Genomic DNA, 24,554 nt, shown 5'->3' on the forward strand with positions numbered 1-24,554 from the left:
TAACAAGCGTGTTATTCTTAGACCTGCTCTGTGCAATGGTTTCCTCTTCTCTGGTCCCCTGCTGGCACTCTGGTCTCCAACTCCCTGCTGAGTGCTATGCAGCTTGCTACCCGGGCACTTGTGCGTGGCCCCCACTTCCCTGCTACCTCCTCACTGGATGTGATTGACAGGATATAAAAGAAATTGGCTGCACACTGACCTGATCGAAGTCCATTTATTGAATATTCCATGAAAGGTACATGACACACCCCACAAGTGCGATAGCCGGAACAGAGGTGTTCACCTCTGGATGCGTACATGTAATATGGGCAGCAGGAGGTTAAGCAGACCTATAGCTGTAATTTTATTTGTATTTTTTGTTTTTTTTGCTTTATTGTGGGTGTTTTCCACAGTCATTCAAAAGCCTCGTACACACGATCAGATTGTTGGCCAACAATACCGTGGACTTTTGTCCGAAGGACGCTGGCCCACACTTGTCTTGCATACACACGACACACAATTGTTGGCCAACAATCACAAACGTAGTGACATACTACGTGGTTTTTCAGCTCTTTAGTGCCACCCTTTGGGCTCCTTTTGCTAATATTGTGTTAGTAGAAGTTTGGTGAGTGTTGATTCGCGCTTTTCATTTTGTGCTTTTCAGTTTGTTTCTGAACGGCCGTTTGTCAACAAGACATGTTGTGGAATCGGAGGAGATAACATGTTATTTATTATTGGACTTGGAGTTATTGCTTTGACATTATTTTTTTGGTTGAATAATGGTTTGATTTGGTAAATTTTCTATATTTCTGGATGCATAGAATGCACTTTTTGGTTAAGTTCTATTGGCATGTCTAATTTTATTTGTTTTCTTTTTTTAATACACAATAAAAAAAAAATTGTGTAGAATAATACTTGGCTATGTGTTTTACTTCAAATTACAGTTTGGGAGTAAGCAGTTACATTTAAAAAAATACAATGTAAAATTGAAAAGGGACACCAACATAGTTGTATCTTTTGATCTTAAAAACATCATAATGGTGTTGTGGTAACTTGCCCAAATAAAAAAAAAAAAGCATAATAATAATATTCTTGATATCACTAGAAAATAAAGCCTTTGAAAATTAGTTTGCAATAACTCCATCAGTATCACCAGCAAAACAGCTTCATTATTATCTCATTAAAGAAGAAGAGAATGCGCTACATTTCCAGATTTCATAATTTGCCATATCACAAATGTTAATTCTCCATTATGAATGCTAGTTTACAAGACCGACTGCTTCTGGCTTGTCCTTCCTTCCGAACATGTGTCTGTACTTTGGACTTTTGCCCAATGGACTTGTGTACACACGCTCGAAAAAAATCGACAACACACATTTGTCCGCAGACAATTTTAAAATCTGCTATCCAACATTTGTCCATGGAAAATCCGACAGCAGTTGTCCGATGGAGCATACACACAGTCGGATTTTCCGCCAACAACCTGTCACCGAACATTTCCCATCAGGTGTGGGTAACCTCAGCACTCCGGCTGTAGTAAAACTACAAATCTCTTAGGACATTGCAAGGCTGTGACAGCCACAGGCATGACTTCCAGAGGCATGATGGGATTTGTAGTTTTAACACAGCTGGAGCGCCAAGGTTGCTTTCCTCTGCTGTAGAGGGATAAAAGAGCAGGATACATACTTATATAGGCATTCGCCTTTTTTTATAGTAAGATTTAATCAGTAATTTCATGAGCCTCTTGATTATTATCAATAAAGGTTTTGAATTCCTGCAGCTTATGGCGTTCATGCGGTCTCTCCCTTTAATTCCACTCCCAATGTTTGCATTTCATTGTTGGCAGGCAGGCAAGTCACGTTATGCATTTTAGTTTCAGTGACCATTCTGTTGAGTGTTGAAGCACAAATATCCAATTGATCATGATTTTAGGACTTACAATGTGCTTTGTTTAAATTCAGTTATTCTGTTGTACTTTAGCCTGGCTTACTATGTCAGATTTGTAAGAAACCAACCATTAAAGCATATGAGTACTGAAATTATTAACTATACGACGGGATCAAACACAGGACTACATAGCCCTTTATTTACCATTAATCTTATTCCATGTACACACGACTGGACTTTTCGACAGCAAAGGTCCGACAGAAGAATCTGCCGGACAATTCAAACGTGTGTGGGCATCATCGGACCTTTGCTGTCTAAAAATCAGACGGACTTTAGATTTAAAATGTTTCAAATCTTTCCGACTGACTCGAATCCGGCCGAAAAATCAGTTCGTCTGTATGCTAGTCCGGATGAAAACCGACACTATGGTAGCTATTGGCTACTGGCTATGAACTTACTTATTCTAGTCCGGTTGTATGTCATCACGTTCTAATCTGTTGGACTTTGGTGTGATTGTGTGTAGCCAAGTCCGTTTGTTCGGAAAGTCCATTGGGAACATCATCGGACCTATTCTGCGGGAAGGCCTGATCGTGTGTACATGGCATTAGGAGCATCAAAGCCATGGGAGCTGTATAATGCAGCTAACAACCATCCTGCCTCTGTTTTTGTCATTTACCATGATGGATGGTCTCATTGACCATTAGGCATTGGAGAAGGTTTTCTGCCTTTCCTTGCTATCCTAAAATGAGGAGTAACAACCTTATTTTTATTGTCTTGAGCTGGAAGTGAGACATGCAGAAACCCTCTTTAAACAAAGGTTGTTTGACCATCTAGACTTTTTACATTGGGTGTCCTAAATAAGTTTTGTAAAGCATTGTGTATTGATAACTTTCATACTTGATCATATTCTTAGTCTACTCAGTAAAATTGTTTGTCTTCTGTGTGCTTGCTTAAGATTTTATATAGGACGTTGTGGTCTACTTCATGTGCTGTTAAGGTTTTGTTGTTGTTATGTTCAGAATCAAATTTGTTTGATTTATCGGAGATGTATTGATCTTTGTGAATTAGCGGGGGGTCTCTGGCAGTGCACTAAACATCTCCTGAGCTATACGCTAAATATTGTATTCACAGCTGTACATATGAGGATATGCTTCTGCAGCTGTCTTCTTAATATTTTGCTTTGCTCTAGGCACCTTAGAATGCTGTTTGCTTTGATACCCCCTTCCTAAAAATCCAAAGGTGTTAGGTGACATAAAAGGAAATGAATGACATTTTTTTTTTTATTATGAGTTCTGTAGTTATTCATAGTAGAGGGTTTAAGCAGTTCTTTAATTAAAAAAAGTACAGGCATACTGTGCTTGCACCAGTTTTCAAAACACTGCCTTTACAACCAAATCATCATTCTGATAGATCCTTTAAAGTTTGCCAGCTGCTTTCTGCATTCAGAACTTTTCTATTGGCCATTAAGGAAGCCCATCATAGTGATGGACCAGTATGAATGCGTAGGAGGAGGTAAGTAGTGGTAATCTCTGATGCAATTGTCTGAACTTTGCCTTTTAGACCAACTCGAGATTCAGCCATAACAACAGGGTCTCAGATGTTGCATCATGTATGATGATTCAACTCTAGATGCCTGTACTTTTCTACCTGCAGCAGCTTTTCTTTGAATAATAAAGTCTGTTTATCGAAGAACTAAGCGATCAGCATTCATGTGATCACTCAGTTCTTGGTCTTAGAGCTGGCATGGGACATTACCTTACCCTTAAGGTAGGGTAAGTATAAAGGGTTTATTTATTTATTTTTTATTCCATACCTCTCCTTAATATTATAGTTATAAAATCAAATTACACGAGAAAGGTTCCATACAACTTCTTATGAAGAAATCAGGTACAAAGTGATATAAAAGAATAACCTATGACTTTATTCAATTTACATTTTTAAACAGGCTGAGGGTCACATGGTCCCCAAAAACCTGACGTGGCTGAAGTATTAAGTGTTTTTGGGGGTGCAGCAGGAAAAGAGTGATCCCTGATGCTGCCACTAGACAGACGGACAGGGAACTCTGGAGGGGGAGATCTTGCTGTCGGGACCCCTGAGAAACAACCAGACAGTGCTGTTAGTCAAAGAAAATAAACATCTTGATTGCACACATAGATACTGCTGGCCAGTAACTGTCTTGATCCAGCAATTAACTTCCCTACATAGATTTACATAGAAAATCCATATTTTTTAGTCCTCTCGGGCTTATTTTAACTGAAACTCTGATGAAGGGGGAGTTTTTCCTGACCCTCAAAAAACAGTAAGTAAATTTGGACATTATCCTTTGGTCTGGCGTTCTTACAATTGGTACATGTTTCCATTCTGTTAGCTGGCAATTAAAAAATTATTTTGGGTGAACTGACCCAATAATAGTCTGATACTATCAGATTTGTGTATTTGGAGTTGACAACATACAGGCTTGACCTCTGTAAAGTTCAGTAACTGTTTGCTGCCAATTTGCCTAATTTACAAAAGTTGAAATGTTATAAGCCAAAGAGTGTGTGTATCTGATAAGAACAATCCCATCTGCTTATATGGCATGACTACACATTTTTCTGGTCTAAAATATACTTAAAATTTGATGTGATATCGATGGCATTCACCATAGGATTAACAATATGTTTGGAATATAAAATGTTTTATGTATGAGTATATTTAAATACGTACAGTTAACTACTTAATCTAGTGACCCCACTGATGTGCTATGCTGTCAACGTTTTTCCAGCCTTTTCCTGCAATGCATGCTTTTTGTTTTTTTATTTGGTAGTGAATCACATTTCAGGAATTACAGTAAACCTAAACTATTAAGTTTGATCCATATTAACTACTTGCCGACCAGCTGCCGTCCTTATACGGCGGCAGGTTGGCTCCCCTGCGCGAATTGCCGTAGCTGTATGGTGGCCGCTTTAAGGGGTATAAGGGTTGTTACTCTGGAGCCAGAATGAGGATCTGTCAATGTAAACAGACAGATCCCCGTTCTGTCAGGGAAGTAGAGAGAGATCTGCTGCTCCTAGTGATCAGGAGCAGCAAGCTCTCTCTACTCCCAGGCAGTCCACTCCCCCCACAGTTAGAAACACCTCCCAGGGAACACATCTAACCCCTTGATCGCCCCCTAGTGTTAACCCCATTCCCTGCCAGTGACATTTATACAGTAATCAGGGGCTATTTTTAGCTTTGATCTCTGTATAAATGCCAATGGTTCCAAAAAAGTGTCAAGTGTCCGATCTGTCCATCATATTGTTACAGTCCCGCTAAAAATCGCAAATTGCCGCTATTAGTATTAAAACAAATAATAATAATAAAAATGCCATAATTCGATCCCCTATTTCCTTCATACCATGATCGCGGACCACCAGAGGACATCAGGTCTGCAGGACCCGCAGGCACGCGTGACGCACGCGGCGTGCACGCGCCAGCTAGCCACCTATGACGGAGTGACATATGGGTACGTCGTTTTGTGGTTAAGGGGGGAAATCTTCCGGTCTGTAAGTGGTTGATGAAACAGGGATTAGATTAGGGGTTAGGGTGGGTAGGCATTCAGGTCATTCTTTGAGCAGCTTTGTTCACACTTCCCCCCTCTCTGAATACCTGCTTCATGTTCAAATTGAAATTTAAGGGAAGGTCTGCAAAAGTTCAACCTGGAGAAGCAAATACATCCAAGTGTCCCTTTTTATGATAGGTACAGATTCTCACCTTCCAGCATCATGTTCCTGTAGTACTACCCCGTGAGGGAATCTTACTGAATCTGTACCCCACTGGTTGCCCCGACCTTGCAAGTCCTCTGACACCTGTGTTACAATGGTAATCAGGATAATTAGACACACATACACAAGTGAAATAGTTGTATTTACTGAAAAGTTAGAAACATTAGATTCCAGTAACATAAGCTTGAGCCTAGAAAAAATGTCACTAGATAAGTGATAACGGTAATATAAGACAGTAGAACAGAAACAGTTACTGATTGCAGGTAATAAAGATTACTCACACAATACTCTGTTTAGCTGGAAACCTATGTGAACAGTCAGGAGGAGAGCAGAGGAATGACCTTTCTTATGTCAAACTGCTCCCTCCTGTGCCTCAACACCACAGGCCAGATATAACACAAAGATACAACACTGTTCTTAAATTGGTGGAACTATTAAACCCTTGAGTACTTAAACTCACTCAACTAGCATATAGAGTACTGGGCGAAGATACTTGTCCTTATGGCACTAACTGATTTAATCCCTTAGTGGGGTGGGATGTTGTAGTCTCTCAGAAGAAAGAAACCCTTTTGTCTTCAGCTAGCACTTTAGTGAAGTACTTGAGATATCCTGGTAATCAGGAGGTGGTGAAGTAGCCTGGTGATGTCTTAACAAACAGTGTGAGGTAAAGTGTACTTGCAGTGTCATGTGGAAAGAGGAATGCTGTTGCTGCTCCAGAGTAAGTGTAGCACCAGGTCCTACAGGCTTAGGCAAAAGAACAATACAGTGGTGTCTGCATACAGTGTCTATTGTGGTATCAGAATGGGCAAGTGCCAGCTCACCAGCTCCAATTACTCTTGGTAATGGAAAGTGGTGTTGGTCTCCGCGATAGGACTAGTAGCGCCCTGCTCAAGGGGTATTGTGGTTCTGGCGACACACTGCCCTTCAGCTCAGATGGATCTGGAATGGACATGTGAAGAGCGGCCTCCAGGCTGCCGCTGGACAGTCAGAAGTAGCTGGCAGTGGATGCTCATGCACTCGCATGCAATGACTCACTCTCTCCCTGTAGCACAAGCCATGACTCGGCCACAGCACACACTGACACACTGAGTCACTTGCTTGCAATTCCAGGCCGGGGTCCCAAGAGGAAGATCCCACTTGCACACAGGCTTTTTATCACCTCACCCAGCATACTGTTCTTCTTCCGCAGCCAGCTGGTATTTGTAGTTTAAAACAGTCCAGCTGAATGCAAATCTTGGCTCCATGGACTACATGCCCCAAGATGCTTTGCTTTACTCTTATAACTCAGTCACTCTTTAGGATATGACAACACAGAGAACGGGCTGAATATTAAGAGAGACCAGCTTCACAGCAGCAATGCTGCCTAGTGTCTCCTGACAATGCAGACAACATTAGCCAGCTCCTGGCTAGATTCCTTTTCTGCCTTGGAATTTAGTCACATGGTGTTAGAGCTGCACAGTTAGTGCTGGAAGACCTCCCTCTGCCGGACACTGTAATCATAAGTTTGAATAGGGTCATGTGGGTATAATGCCCACCATGTGTCAATGACTGATTGATGACTAAATGGTGAAGTATGTCCACTTAGGGCCATCACCCCAATATATATCATTAGGACTGATCCCGGTTGCAAATGCCCCCAGCCCTGTCTTCCGCTGGCTGCTGAGTCACTGCTGGAAAGGAGATCAGGGTATGGTAAACTAAATAATCAAACCTGAACAACTTCTTTTCTTGTGAAATTTTAGATTGAATTGCTCCACAGTGCCTACAGCTACAAATGTCAAGGAGGGTTTGTAAATCCTATTTATTGCTTGTTAAGGTTATACAAAAACTTCAGTGTTCATAGCCTGGCCACAGTTACATTTTAAGTTGGCAAGTCCAACTAGGTAGCACAGAATGGCTTTTGCTTCAAAGAGTGCCACTTGACTTCTTAGCTTTCTTTGCATAAAAATGACCCCTTCTGCATATTAAATCATTAGCCGAATCTTTTGTGCCTACTGATTTTTCTAAAGCAGACAATGAGAATCTGTTAAGCAGTGAGAGGGAGGGAGCAGGGTCCAACTGTGTAATTACAATCCAATATCCATACAGTCCAGTCAAACGATATTATTATTTGACATTGCAAGGCTGTGCTCTTTCCCCTGGAGTCCCCGCAGACACAGAGTTCATCCTAATTGGTTCCAGAGCACAACCCAACGACTACATGCCTTTCCGAAGCCACGGTGATGTTAATTTCAACAGCACTGTAAATAGACTTTGCAAACAATATAAACACGGTAATAGGGGGCTAGGTGGGTAATTAATGTATTTACAAGGAAGCTTATTTGCATTTTTATTTTTTTTAAGTCCTCTTTAAAAAGCAGCTCAGATTACTTCTCTCTCACGCTAAAAAAAAACTAGAGCCTTGTAAGAAGTATAACAGTAATTATTCTCTTTAGGGGGTTATTTTATTTTGCCGTTGGGGAATTAGAAGGAACAGATAAGCAGAATTATAAAAGCAGTTGTGTAACACATTAAACGTACAGTAAACACTTATCCCTGTATTTACCATAAGCCAGCCTCACCTTCTTCATTAATAGAATTTATTATGCACTTGTTTTACACACAAGATAATTGTGGGAGGCTACAGCATTTATAACTATCTCATTTTACTTTGCTTCTGTGGACGAGTTATTAAAAGAAATAAAGAATGCAAGCTGGCAATATACATGGGGCGAAAATAATGAAATTTGCTGGACTCACACAGATCTGCGGATAACAGGATACTAGTTTTATATAAATCAAGTCTCAGGGCTGTACAGTATTTTGTTTAGCCATATACAGTTTGTGGTCCACGGGACAAAAATGTGATTATTGAAGGGAAGGGGAAAAGCTTTTTTTTCTCAGATTTTATAGTAAATGTCTAGGAATGCTGTAAAGTTGCTAATTTCAGAAAAAATTATAATTAAAGAAGCTCTGTTTTTATATAAAATTAAAGCAATGCCACAGGCTAGTAGCAGATACTAATTTCTGAAAGTTGAAACCGCAAAAAGGCAAAGTAAGCACCCCACCATCACAATACGACGAGACTTAGGCCTAGTGATTGACTGGTCAGACACTGAAATCTTTGGGTGGAGGAGAGACTATTTGGTATTTCTCATAGCTGGAAGTGCTCATTTTGTGGTGTACCAGGGCAGGAAGATAAAAAGTTGGGGGCATTTATTGTATGGTACCCGCTGCCATAGTTAATAACCATGTTTGACTGTTAAAATCAAAGTGCCACGGCAATATTTTAGAGTCAGATATCAGGTTTTTTCCAAACATTTGGCAGGCCATACATCCAAAACGTTTTGAAGACTGTACATTGCCCGAACACTTAGCACTAAGTTCATAAGCTGCTGAACTAGTGCTGAGTGTTCAAAATGCACAGTAAACTTTTAATTTGAGTCACTACCAGTGGGATAATCTTTATTTTAAGCCCTGATGAGGTGTGTATATATATGTATGTGTATATATATATATATATATATATATATATATATATATATTCTATCTATCTATAAAAATATATATATTTATATTGTGTGTGTATATATATATATGTATATATGTGGAATAAAACCTAATTTCAGACAATCTTGGTGTTGCGCTTCAATTTTTACACTTAAGCATTAATTTTAAACTATGAAGCCCTTTTCCAGTTTTATGATTCACAAGAGTAGCCCACTCATCACTTAGATGCCCCACTGGGATACCACCAGTACATTTTATTTAAATATATCAATCAGCACCCAAATACATCTACCTAAGCCTCCAGCGCCATCAATCCACCACTTCAACATAGTTAGTAACCAAGAACAGATTTGCTGTAAAACCCAATGGAACTTTCAGTTTATATTATCTAAATACATTCCTGGCGCATCAAAACAGAAGGTATGCAAAGTAGGGGCATATTTATAAACCAGTGAGTGTGACGTCTCTAATTAGGGAAATGTTCCTAAAAAGGTCTTATGTTTAGATGCGGAATGTATTGTGATGTCTCGTATATGACTGGAAGTGCTTGAACTCATAAAAGCACATTCCCTGTATGCCTGGGTGTCTCCATCTCTCTCAGACAAGCTGGTACTGCAGAGTACCAATAAGCGGAGTGAGGAATTTCAGGCTGTGCTGTTTAACATTGATCAAGAGTGGAACCGGTGAGCATGGCACTTAAAGGGGTTGTAAAGGTTTGTGTTTTTTCACCTTCTTGCATCCTATGCATGAAGGTGAAAAAACACCTTGCAGTGTTTGGCACCCCCCCCCCCGTTTTACTGACCTGAGGCCTAAATTTAAATGGGCGTGATCCTGTGTCGCTCTCTACATGGCTTCTCAGCTCTTCATTGGATAGATTGTTAGCAGCGCAGCCATTGGCTCCAAAATACAATGACGCAGGCGCTGGGGGGCAGGCTGAGTCATACATTTATTTGGCAGCTATGGACACCGAGTGTATGACATGGGGGCACACCCACAAGGTAACCCCCTTGGGAGAGAGCTTCCCAGAGGGGGTTATCTATTGCACGGAGGAGCTGCGGGAGCAGCCATGTGACCCCAGAACAGGTGGATCGGTGCCACTCTGTGCAAAATGAACTGCACATTGGAGGTAAGTATGACATGTTTGTTTAAAAAAAAAAAAACTGTACCTTTTAGTGTCACTTTAACAGTGTGGCAAGTAGTTTCACAGTTCCCTATGAGAGTACTCCTGGATATGGGTTTCTTCATCAAATGTGGTAACAATCTCTGCTAGTGTGGTCTGAGGAGCAGCTGAGCAGTGGTTGGTAAATGACGTGCAAACCTCACTTGCTAGACTTCATGAAAAGGAAGGGCCAAGAACTGGTGTGGCAACAACATAAATTTTGACCATCAACCATAAAGAGGTACAGGCTAAGATACCCGGAGACACCCTAAAAGAGTTTAATGATGAGATTGGTGTGTGTGACAATGAAATGAGCCATCAGTTATGAAAGGTTATTGTAACTGAGGTTTTGGTTGCCAAGGGTAACCACAAAAGGGTTGATGAACTCAAAAGAACAGAGAGTGGTTGAAGTTGGTTCAAATGGGGGGGAAAGTGGCCCTGCATTAGGCACAGTAGGTTTCCGATTTATTCAGGACAGGGAATTAGAAAAAAGTGTCAGGGAAGCTAGAGTAACCCAGGAAAGGAAGGATAAGATCAGAAACCCCATGAGAAGAGGGCGAAACTAAGTAAAACGAACAGTGGAACACCGCTGAGATTCAAGGTAGAGGAGTCTAGAAGCACAGCTGGAAAAAGGGTATGGTCTACGTGACTGGCACAGAGGTGTTCCAACCAAAGTAATGGATTCCACTGGTCCGCCCTTTGGACTGAAACAAAGCCCGGAGGAATTAAGTGACAGTGCTAGGCTGTGCCATGGTGTGAGGATAGGCAGAAAACACACAGGATATGCATTAAGGCAGACTGTGAAGCTCCAGAGCATTGTTTTTAAACGGCAAAAACTGGCTTGTCAGTGTTTTCAGAGTTTTGTCATTCTGGATCAGGACCTGGAGCTTGAAGACTTAAAATTGTCTTGGGTGGAATGAAGCCTTTAATCTTGTATTCAGGTCCTGGAAACCTGCAGACTATAGGAATGCACAGGTGTGCATATTATAAGCCAGGAACTGGCCATAGTTTAGGGCTCTTGTTTGGAGAGAGATATGTGCTGCAGTCAGGAGAGGTGATCCACTCAAGAGACGAGATTCTATGTTGGAGAGATTCCCTACCAGCAGGAATGGGAGAGTTGGAACAGCTAGCGAGTCTGCAGGACTGAGAGAGCTAAGGCAACAAGCGAATCCAGGGGGCTCTGTAGGTCTCAGAAGAGTAAGAGAGTCGCGGTGCTAGGGGAACCCTATCTAAAGGCCAGGAGTGGACCTGTGCAGAGAGATGCTATAATTAAGGCTGAGAGAGCCAGAGAGTGGGGTCTGAAAAACCACTGCCAATAGCGACGCTGCTGACAAGGGACATCTGTGCCCTAAAATACAGTTCATGACTGATACGAACTCATTCAAAATGCAACACCACTGAGGTAACCAACCCCCATATGGCTCTATATATATATATATATATATATATATATATATATATATATATATATATCATGGAACTCTATGGAGTTGATTTACTAAACACAAATAGCCTATTCAGTTTGCAAGAGAATTTGCCCCCAGAGCTTGGTGAATGTGGTAAAATTAAATTTTGTTAAGGAAAAAATACCTAATCACACGGAAGGAAAAAACTACTTGTTATGTTTTTCCAACTTTTTGTTAATCGTTATTAGAATAGATGCAAAATCAATTCCCTTGTAAGACCAGACTTATTACTCAAAGAAAGAAAAATGGTTAGCTACATCACATTGTTGTGAACTGTACTTACAAAACATGATACACATGGAGTAATATAAGTAAGAAAGCTTATTGTGTCACAACAATGTATGAAAGTCAAATCCACATTATACTCCATTGTGTATCCAAAAGTTATCAAAATTGTATTTTGGCCTTATGGTTAGGGTAAATTGGGGCAAAAATAAAATTTTGATAATTTTTGGATATGCATAGTATAATTTTAACTTTTTTGTACACAATAAGCTTTTCTACTTGAGATTTACCTACCGTATTTATTTTTCTAAATCATCTCTGTTTAAAGTGTTTGTAACCCTAAAAAACAAATATTATGTTTCTTTAAGGCATGACTAACAGCACATTGCTTATTCTGTGCAATTCTTCTCTTTCTACCTTGTAAAAAAACTGGTTGATCCTTCCAGTTCCTGAGTACCCCTGCCTCTGCTGACCTTGATAATCATGGCTGCTGAGCCTTAATTATTGTGGTCAGTTTACGTGCCTCATAATCTGCAGCTCTCATATCTCCTCTGACAGTCTCTCCCCCCTCCCTCCCTGTCAGCATGATAGCATTTCCTCCCCGCCTCTATTCCGCTGCATAATGCAGCACATTTCAATGTATCTAATGCAGATATGCAGCCATTAACAAAACGGTATTTGTTTGTTAGAAATGAAAAGGCAAAATACAGTTTCTGACACCGCAGCTGTGCAGTCACGTGATCCCCCTGTCCTGGCCGGCCCCGATTTAAGGAGAGAAGTGAGAGGGGCGGAGATTCCCCTCTGCTGGTCTCACAGGGGAATCTCATCCCCTCCCACTTCTCTCTGTAGGTCGGGGCCGGCCAGCACAGGGAAATCACGTGACCGCAGAGCTGCGGTGCCAGAAATGGTATTTAGCCTTTTCATTTCTAACAAATGCATACAGTTATGTTAATGGCTGCATATCTGCATTAGATACATGTAAAATCACATAGTGACTTTACAACCACTTTAATTGCTCAAGCACCGTCGCTGAGCTACAGCAAAATGTGCAGCAGGTTCAAAAATAGGGAAATGTCTTTCTACTTATCATCCTTGAGGTGTCTTTCTACCCATCATGTTCATGGCTATGGCCAATAAATAATGCTGATCACATTTCCTGATATACCAATACCTATTAGAGGGACAAATATAAGTCTTAGAATGAAATACATTAATCAAATATGGAACAGTAATTTAGGGTAAATGTTAGAATATTAACTCAAAATGCATACTTACTATAAAAAGCAGTAGAATTTTCCCTTAAATAGAATAGAGTTCTTCTTTAAATATGCATATCTGTTATCTATATTGCCTGTCAGTAAGTTAGTAAAATTCTGTTTCTTACAGTGTGTGTACTGTGCTGAAAAAATACCTATCTATCATTGTAATAAAATACAAAGCCTAGTGCATTTTACAAACAAGCAGAGGTGTCCACCTCTCCCGGCAATACCACTTTTCCTTAATTTTTTAAAAGGTATTAAACTGCAGCACTTTAGTGACGGTACAGCTTCTGCTATTACCAAATTGATTTACACGCACATTTTAGGTGTATTACCATCTCCTCAGCCTTCAACCCAAAGCAATTTTTTTTATCTCGAAGTCAAAGAATGTACTTTAATCCAGCAGTAATAATATATGTTTATGTAAAGATCTCTTAACATTTCCGTACTGTAGTATCTAGGGGCTGAGGCATTATGCCTTGTATATTTTATCACATTCTTTATGTTTTACATATGTACCAGCTGAAGCCATGGATCTAGGTTTGCCACGGGGTAAAGCCGGCTATGTGACAGCAGGCCTCCAGAGACTCAGAGACCTGTTTATAGGGAAGTTGCAAAGTCAGGCAGCTTGGCATCATCTTTTGCCGGTTTTCTGATGGACTTTGATGACCAGATCTCTGCATATATTTATAGTGCTGTGAAGAGAGGGCTTAAAAAGTTAGTTATAGAAAATATACTTGGGGAAATTGATAAATGGGTTTATTAGCATTGATGAAAATAAATACATAAGATAAAATCATCATGGCAGAACAAAACCAATAAAAGCAAAACACTTAGTACAAGTAGTTACACATTCTACTTCATAGAGGTATACTAGTCTGACATACACTATATTGTCTAAAGTATTGGGACACCTGCCTTTACACGCACACAAACTTTAATGGCATCCCAATCCTAGTCCGAGTTGAATATTGAGTTGGCCCACCCTTTGCAGCTATCACAGCTTCAACTCTTCTGGGAAGGTTGTCCACAAAGTTTAGGAGTGTGTTTATGGAAATGTTTAACCATTCTTCCAAAAGCGCATTTGTGAGGCCAGGCACTGGTGCTGGACAAGAAGACCTGGCTTGCAGTCTCCTCTCTAATTCATCCCAAAGATGTTCTGTTGGGCTGAGGTCATGACTCATCCATGTCTTTATGGACCTTGCTTTGTGCACTTGTTCAAATCATTTGGTGGAGAGGGGATTATGGTGTGGGGTTGTTTTTCAGGGGTTGGGTTTGGCCCCTTAGTTCCAGTGAAGGGAACTCTTAAGGCGTCAGCATACCAAGACATTTTGGGGAATTTCATGCTTCCCCTTCCTGTTCCACTTCCAACATGACTGCACGCTAGTGCACAAAGCAAGGTCCATAAAGACATAGGTCTGACTAAGTTTGGCTTGTGGAACCTATGGCTTGAGACCAGTGTTTTCCCACAGAGGGCCCCTTTCTACAGCTGTTGGCAGGGGACAGTCTTTTCTATGTAGGCTGTGTCTGCTTAATATAAAAAAAATGTAAAAGCATTTTGAGCTTTTGAGCGCCTTTTTATTTTGCTCCATATGATTTAAACTGAAAATGAAATTGGACCTTAACCATCTCACAGGGTTGTTTTGACCCAGTGTTGGCTTTAACCACACTCTTTGGGAATGTGGTAGGAAGAAAGATTAGCTATCTTGGCTGGGGAATCTGAAGCTATTCATAAGCATAGACATGAAATAACCTTTTTCGTCCAGTTGAAAATGGCTAGACTGGGACTTTGCTGTTTTATATCTATGAGCAAATACAAGTCCAAGTTTTCAGACATAACCATTCTTAAAGAACAACTTCATTCCCTCTCGTGCAGACCACAGAGGAAAATACTTTGTCTTTTAAGATGAGCATAGATATGACATAATTGGTATCTGAACTGCCCGATTTTATCTAGGGTGGACAGTAGTCTACATGTCAGTGTGCACTAGCAGGCCTTCCTAGACTTCGCCAAGCCTCTTGTCTCAGCGGAAATAGTAGGCAGTATTTTATTTATCTGGTTATATCTATTGTTCTTGCCAAGTTTCTCCAACCCTTGGGATTCCTTACTGCTCTCTGCCTTTCCTCATGGTAATATGATCTTTAACAAATACTATAAGGTCTTTTGTTGGTCAGATTGTTCTACATGTCCTTATAACCACCTGATGTGTTTGGGGTTATTTTTACCCTTTTAGTGGCTGTCTTGCACCTCCAGTAGAATTCATGTGCATCTACTAACACAAAACTTCTTCACTGTAGTAAGCAGGGCAGCTGTTAGAAATCATGGGGCCCCATACAGCCTATCTGAGAGCTCACCCCCAAGATTACAAAAATATATTTTTACAATTTTTACAATTTTTTTTTCCACAATTTTAAACATTATTTTAACAAAGTATTTTTTTTGAATTTGTGGGGGGGGGGGGGGGTTGGATAAAATATCAGGGGTCCAAACAGACCCCTGACATCTCACCTTTGAAACAGAGATGGGAATTGAGGACACAAATTCTTCAGTTCCTTTCTCTAGCCTCAGCTGCACTGAAGATGAATGAACCAGAGACAGAGGCTCATGTTCGTTCATTAACTGAAGTACAGTTTACTATGCTCAGTTATCAAGGGACACAGGAGTGAGCAGTATTATGTCCAGTTCAGAAAAGGAAAGGGCCCCTTCCCCCACTCTCCATCTGCCTGTTTATCCGCAGCAGCCGGCAGGAAAGAAAAGCCGGCAACGCTGCGTGGGGGTGGGGAGTACTGAGCAGAGGGGGGAATCAGATGTGAGAAGCACAGGGAGGGGGATCAGTGCGGCATGACAGGAGGACAATTACAGAATGATGCACTGTGTTTGTGTCTCTCCCTCCAGCAGCTGAAAGCTGATGGGAGGGAGAGGGGGAGAAACTGTCTTTCAATGCTGGAGGGAGAGAAAAGGTGTATCATTCTGTAAGCATCCTCCTGTCCCACCGCACCAATCCTCCTGCTATCCGGGCCCCCCTATGGGCCCCCTATCATCAGCCCCGGTAGCAAGCCTTCCTCCGTATCTACCAATGTAAACTCTAGGGAAAGGCCAAAGAGCACTCCGCTGGTAGATGGAAGGTGAAGTATAGGTGATGGTGTGGGGATCCCTTACCCTCCTATCACTTGAGAGTTGTGCTTCAAATAAATTGTCTCCTATGCCAATAAAAAATAACAACCCTGTGGACAACAGAAATACTGTTACAGCTGCACCTACACTTTATCTATACCGCACATATTCAATGCACTGTTGTTTTGGAAAGTCCGCTTTAAAAGGCATGTAAACTCAATATCTCTTATTTTGTTCCATTTGGTCTTTTAAATTTGCCATTGAAAACATTTTGTTACTTCTGTTTGAAAAAGACAAAAATACCTATTGAACCTGCCAAAAAACATGTGATTTGATCATTTCTGGTGCTCTCTGCCTGTGCTGTCTCTGATCAGTTCCAGTGTTTCCAGCTATGTTTAAAGTGGTTGTAAACCTAAATAATTTTTACCTTAATGCATTAAGGTAAAAAAATTTTTTAGATGTTGGCTTCCCATGGGGGCACTGGACAGAGAGGAGGGGCAAGGGGTGCCGGCGGGGAACTCGAATAGAGGAGGTTCATGGCCGCTCTGCAATTCAATTTTTTTTTACTTTTAAGGACTACAGAGAGGAGAGGTGGATGTGCCCTAGGGTAATAATGCTGCTTATTCAGAGATACATTATGATAAGTGAGCATTGCCATCCTGGGACAAAATATGTAATTACTGGCAGGATCAACAAGTAAAAATAACTGGAGAAAAGCCTGAAAATGAACGCAGACACCACATCTAAGGACAGGTATACTTCAATATATTACATTTTTGTTCTTGGCTTTAGATACTCTTTAATACATACAGTACAATGCTTTGTATTGTGAAAAATTTCAGGTTTATAGACATAATCGTAACATCATACATTTAGTCGTTTATATTTTAAGTGATTTCTAGCATTTACTTGAGATGGGGTCTGACTATTGTGATAAACAACTTTGGGGCCAGCACATACATAAATCAGAATAACATGTCTGCAAATTAATTTTTTGTAAACCGAATCGAGAGCAGCTTATGGAAATAATTAAATACAGCTCGGTATGAATATGTAAACTGATCATTATTCATAATGGGCTTGTCAATGTTAGTATTCGTATTCCATACATAAAAAAGCATAAATGCATTCATTATAAACTAATTTCAGTCATTATCCTTTCCAAACTGAGCCTGTTTTGTGCACTCGAATGGCATACTCCATTTGCTGTGTACTGTAGCCAATAAAAGTAAATTGAAATAATCATAGATTATGAACTTGTAAATTATATTTTTGTAAGACTTATTTTTAATCTTGTGGTAGAGTAAGCCAATTAATGCAGTTAAGTGAAGTAATGAGTGGTTAATTTAATAGAACACATTTTCTTTGTTTTTTTCCCTTTTAATAGACAATATTAATGATTCCAGAGTCATCAAAATTTATGTTCGCCATATTAAGGATGCAAAATTATTTATGTGAGTGCACCAAAATCATATATATACTGTATACATGCCAGGGGTTAATGGGAGGAACCCACATGCCGTCTGATACACCCAGAAGTGATGGATAGAAGTGGGCCCTGGAGCTATTCCAGGATAAAGCCTCTTATTTTAAAGGTGACTGCTCTATAATTTAACACATGTCAAAAGGTTCTTTAAATGCGGGTCTGTGTACAGTGTCTTAAACCAAAATGAGGTATTCACAATTTACAGTGCCTTGAAAAAGTATTCACACCCCTTCAAATTTTCCACATTTTGTCATGTTACAACCAAAAACATAAATGTATTTTATTTGGATTTTATGTGATAGACCAACACAAAGTGGCACACAATTGTGCAGTGGAAGTAAAATGATAAATGGCTTTCAATTTTTTTTTTACAAATAAATATGTAAAAAGTGTGGGGTACATTTGTATTCAGCCCCCCTGGGTTAATACTTTGTAGAACCACCATTCGCTGTATTTACAGCTGCAAGTCTTTTGGGGATGTCTCTACCAGCTTTGCACATCTAGAGATTGACATGTTTGCCCATTCTTCTTTTGAACATAGCACAAACTCTGTCAGATTGGATGGAGAGCATCTGCGAACAGCAATTTTCAAGTCTTGCAACAAATTCTCAATTGGATTTAGGTCTGGACTTTGACTGGGCCATTCTAACACATGAATATGCTTTGATGCAAACCATTCCATTGTAGCCCTGGCTGTATGCTTGGGGTCGTTGTCCTACTGGAAGGTGAACCTCCGCCACAGTCTCAAGTCTTTTGCAGATTCTAACAGTTTTTCTTCTAAAGCCTCATACACACGGTCGGACTTTGTACAAACTTTTCCGTGGACTTTTGTACAAAGGGCGTGGTCCACAAGTTTGTATTGCATACACACGATCTGACTTTTTGACAACAAACATGAACGTAGTGACGTCACAACGTACTGACGACACTTCAAAAGAGGACGTTCAATGACTCCAGCGCCACCTTTGGTCAACTTCTGTATTGTAGTCTGATCTTTTGCATTGGTTCTGAGCATGCGTGTTTGTACCTTGTCCAAAAGTCCGATGCTTTTGGGTACACATGATCGGACTTTGCTCCATCGGACTTATGTTGTCAAAAAGTTTGTCCGTTCGCACAGCCAACAAAAGTCCGATGAAAACAGAAAAAGTTTGTCCGATGGAGCGTACACACAGTCGGATGTTGCTCCAAAACAGCTAAATTGCATGTTTGTTGTCAAAAAGTCCGACCGTGTGTACGGGCCTTAAGACTGCTCTGTATTTGGCTCCATCCATCTTCTCATCAACTCTGACCAGTTTCCCTGTCCTTGCTGAAGAAAAGCATCCCCACCACATGATGCTGCCACCACCATGTTTTGGTGTGGTTAGGGTGATGTGCAGTGTTAGTTTTCCACCACTCATAGTTTTTTTTTTTAGACCAAAAAGTAAAATTTGGGTTTCTTTGACCAGAGCACCTTCTTCCACGTGTTTGCTATGTCCCCCACATGGCTTCTTGCAAATTGCAAATGAGACTTCTTATGGCTTTCTTTTAACAATGGCTTTCTTCTTGCCAGTCTTCCGTAATGGCCAGATTTGTGGAGTGCACGACTAATAGCTGTCCTGTGGACAGATTCTCTGAATCTCTGAAGCTCCTCTAGAGTTACCATTGGTCTCTTGGCTGCTTCTCTGATTAATGCTCTCCTTGCCCAGCCTGTCAGTTTAGGTGGACAGCCATGTCTTGGTAGATCCACCTCACAATTGTGTACTAATTTGTGTCTATCGCATACAATCCCAATAAAATACATTTACATTTTTGTTTGTAACGTGACAAAATTTGGAAAATTTCAAGGGGTATGAATACTTTTTTCGAGGCACTGTACTATATACCCACACACTATGGCTATTTTTGCATTGTACATTAACACACATTCCCTGAAATAAAAAAAAATGTCACAGACAGATTTTGCAAAAGTGTCTCTCATGCATTCTAAAAGTGGTGCAGCATGCATCAAATTCATGTACCTGTTTAAAATTCGTACTTGAATTTGGGGCGTGATGCGGCACTTTTAGAATGCACTCGAGACACTTTTGCAAACTCTGTCTGCTCCAGGGTTTCCCTCTGTACGCCAAACGACATTTGGTCTTAATTAGCTCCACTTTCATAAGATACAAAGAGCAACAGGTGGGAGCAAGCCTGCTCTGGTGTCCCCATTGCAAGCTGCTTGATCTGGGAGCACTCAGCAGGAGCGAGGGACCTGAGAGAAGGAGAATCGGGGCTGCTCTGTGCAATTGTTGCACGGAACAGGCAGCTATAACTTGTTTGTTATTTTTGCCTTTAAAATTACTTTAAATACATGGAAACTTAAAGGGATTTCTTTATGAATGTTTTCACACCGCTTTCATCCAAGATTTACAATTTCTTTAAAAAAATGGATTCAGTTAGAAAAAATGTGTGAATCCTGGGTGAAATTATTTATATATAGACCCCAAAGTGTATCTAAATCCAAGAGCAAACATTGAATATGTTGCAGCTTACCAGTCCTTAGATACGGTGGCTGCATTTGTTATTTTTTTCAGATATTTTTTTCCAGATTTTTCAGCTGGTGATCCAACAAATAACACACTTCCTGTCCTAGAGTGACAATTCTCTAGCACAATTCAGTATCTATAGAGGAGCAGCATTCTAACCCTAGGTTACTCACTCCTACATTGGACTACAGAACACTTCCCTTCTTCTTATGTCCAAAGTTAAAGGATAAGTTCACCTTTCATAATATGTTTCACCCATTCATGTTACGAACAGACAATCACCAATTGACAGGGCTCTGGGCATGGAAAACTACAAGGTCTGGCAGCCTTTGCGCCGGCTTGAGTTTTCAAGGAACGACCATGGCACTATTGAGCACAAGGGAAGTTGATTTATTCTTCCTGTTGGATTGTATCTGCTTACCCGTATGGGATGTACGGGCAAGCCGATACACTGGCTCTGCTAGAGACCTGCATGGCATCGGCGATCTGCTGATCGCTGGTGCTATGCTTTAGAGCAGGGGTCTCCAAACTATCTAAACAACGGACCAATTTCCTGTCATTCAGATTTTAGGGGGGCAGACTGTGGTCAGTGGGAGGAATTGTGCCCCATTGTTGGGATTAGTGAGAGGAATTGTGCCCCATTGTTGGGGTCAGTGGGAGGAATTGTGCCCCATTGTTGGGGTCAGGGGGAGGAATTGTGCCCCATTGTTGGGGTTAGTGGGAGGAATTGTGCCCCATTGTTGGGGTCAGTGGGCGGAATTGTGCCCCATTGTTTGGGTCAATGGTAGTAATTGTGCCTCACGGGACAGATTAAGGCAAGCCAATGGTCACATCTTGCCCCTGGGCCCCAGTTAATTGGGACCACTGCTTTAGAGACTCCAAAAGAAATAAATAATAAATGCAAATTTTTTTAAATGCAAAAAAATTTGCATTTATTATTCTTTGTAAAAATTTTACTTATCCTTTAAGGGAGTGCTGTTCTGTAGGTCAGAGATGAACTAAGCAAGGCTGATAACATTGCTTGGGATTTAAGTGCAAAAGAGAGACAGAGTGCACAGTTTAATGGATTTCTGGCAGGATTAGTTGCAACTGACGTTCTAAAATGCTCTGTGTTATGTTTAGCTCACTAACAGGGGAGCAAATCAATGTTCATTGTTAGTATGCTTTCACACTGGAGGCGCTTTACAGACGCTATAGTCTGCATAGCACCTGTAAAGAGTCTCTCCTCTATATATATATATATATATATATATATATATATATATATATATACACATACAATAAATAGTGTTTTGAGCATGAGTAATTTGTTTTCTTGTAAGTGCCAGATGAAATAAAATAAGTTGTGAAAGAACAACTCCTTCACCCCGTACCAACTTTGAAACGTTTTGTCACATTATGGCAGAAATCATTACCAGCCTGATAGGTTTATTTATGAATACTTTCTACAATATTCAAAGTACATCTATCCTGGCATAGCTCATTTTAGACTGGGCTGAGGATCAAGACGAAGGAAAAATTAAATTATATATTGAGGAGATGTTAATTGAACTACACTGCATTTAACAAGGGAGACTGGAATGGACACATCCAATATTACTGAGATTTTTTTAATGTGCTCGATCACGGGATTGTCAATGTGTATTGGCAATTGCGCATAGACAGGGTGTTTCACAGAAGCCTAGAAAAGTTTATTTAATTTCCACACTCTCTGTGCTGGAAGAGGTGTTCATAAACAACACTAACTCTGGAACGTTGTGAAATTTCCTTTATTTTATTTTTTTATTTTTTTACAATTTAAAGACATGCTAGAACAAGGCCTGTTAAAGTTTGGCCACAATCAAATTAAGTTTATGACTGTACTGAATATAGACCCATGATGAATCATGCTCATCACTGTTAAAGGCTCATTTTAAAATGTTAGGTCTTTCTAGATAAAACTCTGAAAAAAAATAGTCCATCAAAACGTTTTCAATATAAATTTTATCTCCATTTCCTAAGGCAGTGTTAATTTCGTTTTGCAGTTAATCTATTGAACTGGTAAAATTTTATACTTTTACCACTAAGCGTTCTTTAAAAGCTAAATTATTTAAAGACATCTGAGGTAGAGGGTTTAGATGATGTTCATTATTAAACGACTTTTTAAATAATATCTACAATTCATTTTCTTTAGTGATAAGGATAAAATAACTAGAGGCATTTCTAGAATTTAAACAGATTTCGGGCTTTGAGATTTTAGATGGAACCCTGAAAGGCTTTGCTGACTATTTAGTACGATAGCTTAAGCATTAAAAAAAAGCTTATTTTAGTTATAAACTGCTGCTTTTTAAGAAAAGTGAAGTAAAATTAAACTTTTTACTCATGTTCACTAGTGCCTCGTTCCCCAGTTGGAGGAAAATAGGATGTTTTTGAAATACGAAAAGTCTCTCAAAGGAACATTTCATATCTTCATATCTTCACCAGCATAATCGGAAAGGGCATAATTAAGCCATGAGTATACAATTTGTTTTACTTTTTGTGTAAAAATAGACCACAAAAATGTATTGTATTTTAGGATGATTTTACACAACAAGCAAAGTGTACCTTCTTTATCTTTCAGCTTTGGGGCAGAAGGTGATAGATATGTATGATAAAACTTTGGTGATCACTGTCAAATAACTCAGACCTCTTTCTCTATGACAGTGGTTAGTAACATTAGTATTATACAGTATTTATATAGCGCCAACAGTTTGCACAGGGCTTTACAATATAAAGGGAAGCAATAAAGCAACAATACAATTCAATACAATTCAATACAAGAGGGCTAGGAGGGCCTTGCTCCAGTGAGCTTACAATCTTATAGGGAGGGGCTGGTGGAACAAAAGGTAATAACTGTGAGGGATGAACTGATGAGTGAAGTAGAAGATTTGGTTATTAGCTGAAGGCAGGATAGGCTTCCTTGTAGAGATGAGTTTTCAGGGATTGACCTCACTGTGGTCTAGCCAATCAAGTGACCAAAGGGTCCAAGCCTAGAAAGGAGATCAGGAGAAGATAAAAGCACCTGTGACATCCAATCGTTCTTGAGGGACCAGTTGGCAGCTGTGTTTGTTCTCCATACTGTGTGAATTGGGGGTGTTCCTTCTCTCCTCACCAATCATAGCTCAGAGCACTCTAACAATAGACCACTTCATCAAAAGAAGGTCTAAAGTGCTTTATGAGGGATCTTTCACTTTATAGTTCCATAAGGTTCTCTTGAAGAAGTTGGCAGTAGTATAACTATTAAAATAATTTGAAAGTTAAAACCAGCTTATTAACCAATAATTAGTGCACCAAGCATTATGTACATTGACTTAACAAATACTAACAAAATACAACCGGTGGCTTGCAAACACATCCTAGCATTATGATGTGTCCTCAATGTATTTCGTCACTACTGATATCATCACCTCTAGCGCAATTATGTACAGTATAAACCACTCTTCCTTAACCTTGGTCTTCTATGAACATTGTGTGTGTCTATGTTATGTGTGCTACAAGCTTGCTTTAATAAAATAAGTGATGAACCATACATAAACATTTTTGTCTTGTTGGAACTTTGCAATACTTAATTTTACTACCCGTTTAATTTACTAACTAATTCAAGAATAATTATTGTTGCTTTCAACATACAATCTATGAGATATTTTTAATAATTAAGAACACAGGTCATATATTTATGGACAATAGCATGATTGTTCTTGGTTTCATTCATGACATGTGGCCATTAGTGCTCGACAAAAAAGTGTCGAGAATTAATTTTCTGTTCCTTTCCTGGAGAAAAAAAAATGAAGTTAGGAAGCATACTGTAGTTCAATTAAAATGAAATGAAAGAAGCCTTTTATAATAGTATTGTTAGCATAATTAAAATTCAGATTATCTTCCTTCAAAAATTTAATATTTTTTCAATTGAAATGATTAAAACTAAAATGATACATTAGTCACGCACTCAAAACATAATTGAACTAATTAATCTGAATAAGACATAGAGAAAGTATAGCCCTGGCTAATTCAACATATCTGGTGTGTTTCGTCTCTGCAAAGGTTCTCATAAATTTAGCTATTTCTATGTTGTTAATGGTTTCAGCATTGCTTTGTTCTTGTTTTTCTTGATTGATATATGCTACTGTTAAAAAAACATCACCTTCCTAATATTTCCTTCCACTGCTGATTGATTAAAGGCTATTTTTTTCACGCCATGGACTCAGCAAGGTGTTGAAAAGCACT

The 24,554-nt window shown here is 39.7% G+C and overlaps 1 protein-coding gene across 1 annotated transcript in view; it reads left to right on the plus strand.

Annotated features, from left to right (window-relative positions):
- Positions 1 to 24,554, plus strand: part of WWOX (WW domain containing oxidoreductase) — a 1,357,802-nt gene that overhangs the window by 99,752 nt on the left and 1,233,496 nt on the right. The window lies entirely within an intron of this gene.

The sequence above is a fragment of the Lithobates pipiens genome, unplaced genomic scaffold (assembly GCF_037356315.1).
Source record: "Lithobates pipiens isolate NorthernLeopardFrog02 unplaced genomic scaffold, aLitPip1_a1.2 Scaffold_10, whole genome shotgun sequence".
Lineage (NCBI taxonomy): Eukaryota > Metazoa > Chordata > Amphibia > Anura > Ranidae > Lithobates > Lithobates pipiens.